The 5,171-nt window shown below is 40.9% G+C and overlaps 1 long non-coding RNA gene across 1 annotated transcript; it reads left to right on the top strand.

Annotated features, from left to right (window-relative positions):
* The first annotated feature begins 461 nt into the window (after positions 1–461).
* LOC137065380 (uncharacterized) lies at positions 462–4,766 on the top strand. The gene is made up of 3 exons (XR_010901635.1): positions 462–553; positions 692–810; positions 4,057–4,766. It is a non-coding gene; the product is annotated as an uncharacterized lncRNA (long non-coding RNA).
* The last annotated feature ends 405 nt before the right edge of the window (positions 4,767–5,171 follow it).

Here is a 5,171-nt window from a genome sequence, read left to right on the forward strand (position 1 = left end):
GGTCAGTTCATATTTCTCCATAAGAAAATCTATGGGAAGCTATATGACAATACAGAAAAAAGCTTCTGTCCATTTTTCTTCTCCCATCGCCTGACATGGAATAAAAAACACCAGGTATGGATCGTCTATTAAATCTAAAGAAAGAAAAAAAAGTGAAAGAATCAAAGCAAATTGCCCTTTGAAGGCTTTGTGTTCAAAACAGATTTTCTGCAGCTTGTCAAAGATGACTTTCCCACGTCCGACACAGGGCCGTGACCCCCCACTGCAATGTTTTGAAAGAGTTGTTATTTCCGACGTTACAAGTGGCAGGGACTGTCACTGTGATCGATGCCACCCTCTGACCAGATTGTGTGCTCAATGTCCATAGGGCCCTCCTGCTGAACTGAAAGACCTGAGCGCTGGTGTCGCCCCCACCTCCAGCGTTTGACATTATCCCTGTACTTTCCAAATATGCTTTTTTTCAGGCCACAGCGTGCCCAGTTGACAACAAACAATGAGGATAAGCTCACGAGGGGGAATTATCTTTGAATAATAAATCGTCTCGGTATGAGCGGTGAGCATTTCTCATTTTTTACTTTCTCGGGATGTCATTGTTTAGCTTCACACCCCTTAAAAATAAATGTGTGGGCATTGGTGGACTAAAGTGAACTTGGTGTTCTGCAAAGTGATGTTCCATCCCGGTTAAAAATAGAAACAAAAGTGGGAGGAAAATACAGATGACAACTAACATGGAACTGTGACCTCACAGAGGCTTCTGGGAGATCGACATCGAGCATGACATGCCTCGTCTGGACGTGCCTTGACCTAAAGGTGAGACGGTCGTGAATCAGACGAATCTGTGTAGTTGAAAATGCATAACAGAAACAGAAAACATGCACTTTTAGCTCCTGAACTTTCTGTGACCAAGAGTCTGTTCGCTTTATTTTCTGTGGATTACCTTCTCCATATTCAAGTTCTTAAGCAATGTTTCCAAACCTGGGAATCATGACCCTCACTAGGGGTCGCTAAAGATTTATGAGGGGTTACCAAGCTCACTATAGAGGGTATGCATTGATGTTAGCCTAGAAATCTAGACCCACCCTAGCGGCAGCAAATCTAATCTGCCGTGAGTGTCGTCTAGCAACTCTCAATATCTTCTGAGCTGTAAAAACAAACTCTGGTTGGGCCAATCACATCGTGTAAAGAGTCGGTGGGTGGGACTTAACATAATGACGACAGAGTTGCGCTTCCGTGCTACTAGTAAAAACAGAAACTGGCGAACGGCGGTCTTTTGAATCAGCTTTGACCGCGACTCTGAAAGACTTGGAGTTAAGCTTTTCTCTGAGAAAAGAACAAAGAACGGCACTGAAGTCATTCTTAACAAGGGAAGATGTGTTTGGAGTTTTGCCAACCGGATGCGGTGAAAGTTTAATCTTTCAACTAGCTCCGCTTTACCTTTGTTGCTCTGGTTGGTTGTAGCGTTATCCAATCACGTGCAGAGGGAGTTTGAAAGACAACCGTTTATCCCGCCCCTCGGATTGAGCCCTGTCAATGGTGAGTTTCCAGACCAAACATCTTGATGTGGGTCTGGCTTGTCAGGCTAGGATTTAGTGATTTGGGGGCAAAATATAGGACTATACAATAGCACACACATTTACCTGGATCATCCGTGAGGTTCGTTTGTCTGTTGTGATGCTTGCGGCTACATGGCGGTGTCCCAAAGTTGTGTCAAATTTTCTTAATTTTTTTATGAACATGTTATTATGGCTTTTATTGTTGTTTTAGATCCCAAAATAGCAACAATAGGCAATAGCCAAATGACACATGGAGCTGTCCGAGCAGTGTGATGTGGCTTAGACTTGTCATGTCATCCCCAGTGCGATTACGGTATTTACGTTTAAACAGGTTGTAGCGGTATTACAGTAGGTTGGACAGTAGGTGTTGCTTTAGGGCAATATTCACTGTGCAACTGCTGGCTTGTCAAGCTACATTGATGTCACTTTCCCTCCAGAACACAAAGTGGAAAAATAGCTGCTGCATGACTGGAGTTCATAGGGGAAACTGTGAAAAAGAAACAAATGTTTATTATTTTAAACTAAAGGTTGGACTTAACATGACTGTTCCTTTCAACTTACCAAAGCTCCAGTGATCCATGGATCCACATGCGGCCAGGGATCGTGTTTCTTGACATATGATCCTGATTTCAACGCAGGGTAAATACAAAAAGCAAAGTTGCCTGTGGACGCTTTATATAAATACAATAGTTATAATTCCGGGTTATGACTTATCTCAATGTTATACACTGATCAGGCATAACATTATGACCACCTTCTTAAAATGGTGTCCAAAAAAACCCACGTCGAGGCATGGAGGTGTGCTGTGGTATCTGGCATCAATATGTTAGCAGCAGAAGTCCTGAAAGTTGCGAGGTGGGTCGGACTTGTTTGTTCAACACATCCTACAGATGCTTGATTGGATTGTGATCCGGGGAATTCGGAGGCCAAGTTAAAACCTCAAACTCCTCAAACCATTCCTGAACCATTTTTGCTTTCAGGCAGGGCGCATTCCATCATATGTCCAACTTGTTGTTTGAAATGTTGAAATTCAACTCTTTAAAGGAACTGTATGTAAGAAATGTATTTCAATTAATCATAAAATGGCCCTGATATGTCATTAGACGTTAAGAAATCATGTTAATTTCAAAAAAATTTATATCACTGACAACAGTAATCCGGCCAGGATATTGTCATTTAAAAGTTGTTGTTGCAGCTCTCAACTGATGTTGATGTTGACATGTTGTGTTTTGGCCTGAAGCTCCGCCCTCCACCTATCGACCAATCACAAAGTCAGAAGTGTTTCGGCATCCGGGCTGCCAGCTCTGCTCTAGTTACCACAGCTGAAGCTACAAACGTTCCTGCTGGAATCTGCAGCCGATCTGGCGACCTCGAGTCAAGGGGGAAAGTGATTGCAGTACCAGTTTTGGCCACAAGCTTACATACACTTCCTTTAACAGTGTCAATAAGTCAAATTGCATGAAATAGCCTTAATTACATTTCCGTTATTTGTGAGACAACACTTTCCCGCCATTGACAAAATTTTGCGGACCGGATACGGTGAAAGTTTAATCTATCAACTAGCCCTGCTTCAAGTTGCAAGTTAGTTGTAGCGCTATGCAATTGCGTGCAGAGGGAATTTGAAAGACAACCATTTATCCCGCCCCTCGGATTGAGCCCTGCCAAGGATGAGTTCCCAGATCTTGATGTGGATCTGGCTTGTCAGGCTACTGAATCTCCCGATCAAAGCACATTTGAAGAAGATGAAGAAACAAGCAATATTATATGTAAGCATATGCATATGTAAAACAATGCGATCACCAACATTAAACAGCATATAAATCAAAATGGCCTTATACTAAATGAAATGTTATAGCTATAGAACTGTGCAAGAATTGGTGGTGTTGATGGACATTGCTCATCATTGTGATCATCATTCTAAATCCAATCTAGTTGTATAGTCTTTGACAAAAATTAGATTTTCTCAGCTTTTTGCTCAAAATCTCCCATATATACTTTTACAGATTTAGGGTTAGGATTTGTTTCTTGCTATATTTTGAAGAGAGCACTTATGATATTGGTCCTTATCTGCCAAGCTATAAACTCCTGCCAAAGACGTTCTACCTCAAATCAGACTTCACTTACGCCGAGCCAGGGATAATTATGAAATAATTAATTGCACTAATGATGATTACAATTATGATAACAACCATGATAATCACCGCAAGAAATATCCTTAAAGGTGGAATCTGGACGAACGCAGCAACACGCCTGTCCATGCATGTCCTACATCTGCTTTCAGATGCATATTATAATGCTTAAACTTCCTAAACAGGTCGCTTGCCAGAATATGTCTGGTTTGATGAATAGTTAGCAGGTGTTTCCTACTCTTACCGACAGCCATTAATCTGTTCGCTCAAAAGCAGGAGACGCAATGTGTGTACAGTGAGCGATGCCATTCCTCATAATTATTCATTCGCGTCTCTTTCTGATCCCTGATGATTGTAATGTGTCTTTTTTTCAGGCCCTTGGGAGACTGTCGGAACATCCATTTACACACCAAAAGAGTTGGGAGACAAATATACAAAGTCATCCCGGCTAACAACTTTTTAGGAAAGGTGAACGAGTGAGATGGAGGAGAAGGAGAAAGCAAGCGAGCAGGCGAGCATCTCTTTGTCATGGTAATTGTTAACAGCGAGCGAGGAGGGAGCCTCAGGTGGCCATGCCAACTTAATATCCAGCGACTTTGATTTATTGCCAGATAATCACTCCTATAATCCTCTATAAAAGATAGGATTATTTTTGCCACCTGGCCTCTCTATGTTTATTTAACCAGACACCGCAATCAGATCAATGATGTCAAGAAGAATGGCACGTCTCCATGAACTTTGAAAACCGCAAAGCCATCCAAGTGATGTCTTCGATTGAGTCTTTGTTATATTGCATTATGGATGGCTTTAATTATACATTAGACTCAGCCTAATCTAAAATGATAGCTTGGATGATGATAGAGTCTTTCTGAATTGTCCTTTTCCCCATTTTTTTCTTTGTACAATGTGTCCCTAATGACAGAAAAGCCCTTGATAAATTCGACAGTAGAGTGAAGGATAACTTCGAAAGCAATTTAATGCATGAACCGGAACAGTACGTTTTTATCAGATTGATGATGGCGATTTTTGTATTGTATTCCCAAGTATTTTTTATAATAAATTGTGCAAATAGACACAAGACAACAAACGAAATGAGCTGTCATTCAAGCATGAAAATTAAGACCGTGTGAGATGCTTATACACTAGTTTGTTTCCCTTCATGTGAGTTACGCAAACTGAATACGTAAAGAATATCTACTCTTTTATTATTCAGACCATGCCATTGTACATTCTCAGACTGGTGTCCTTTTTAACAAGTTAATACATTTAGAAATAAAAAAAATAAAAAACGCATTACATTGGCTTTTTAATGATATGTTATCTTCTTTAATAGGATTTGTGGAGGGTTGCATTTGCATAATGCATTATTACCCAACAAGACGGCCTTCGATGGTGAGATATAGATCTCAGCCACACACACACCATTCTCAGGTCCGCACTTTATTATCCTTGATTTATTCAGCACGAGAGTCCCAGGAACATGACTTCA

The sequence above is a fragment of the Pseudorasbora parva genome, chromosome 25 (assembly GCF_024679245.1).
Source record: "Pseudorasbora parva isolate DD20220531a chromosome 25, ASM2467924v1, whole genome shotgun sequence".
Taxonomy (NCBI): Eukaryota; Metazoa; Chordata; class Actinopteri; order Cypriniformes; family Gobionidae; genus Pseudorasbora; species Pseudorasbora parva.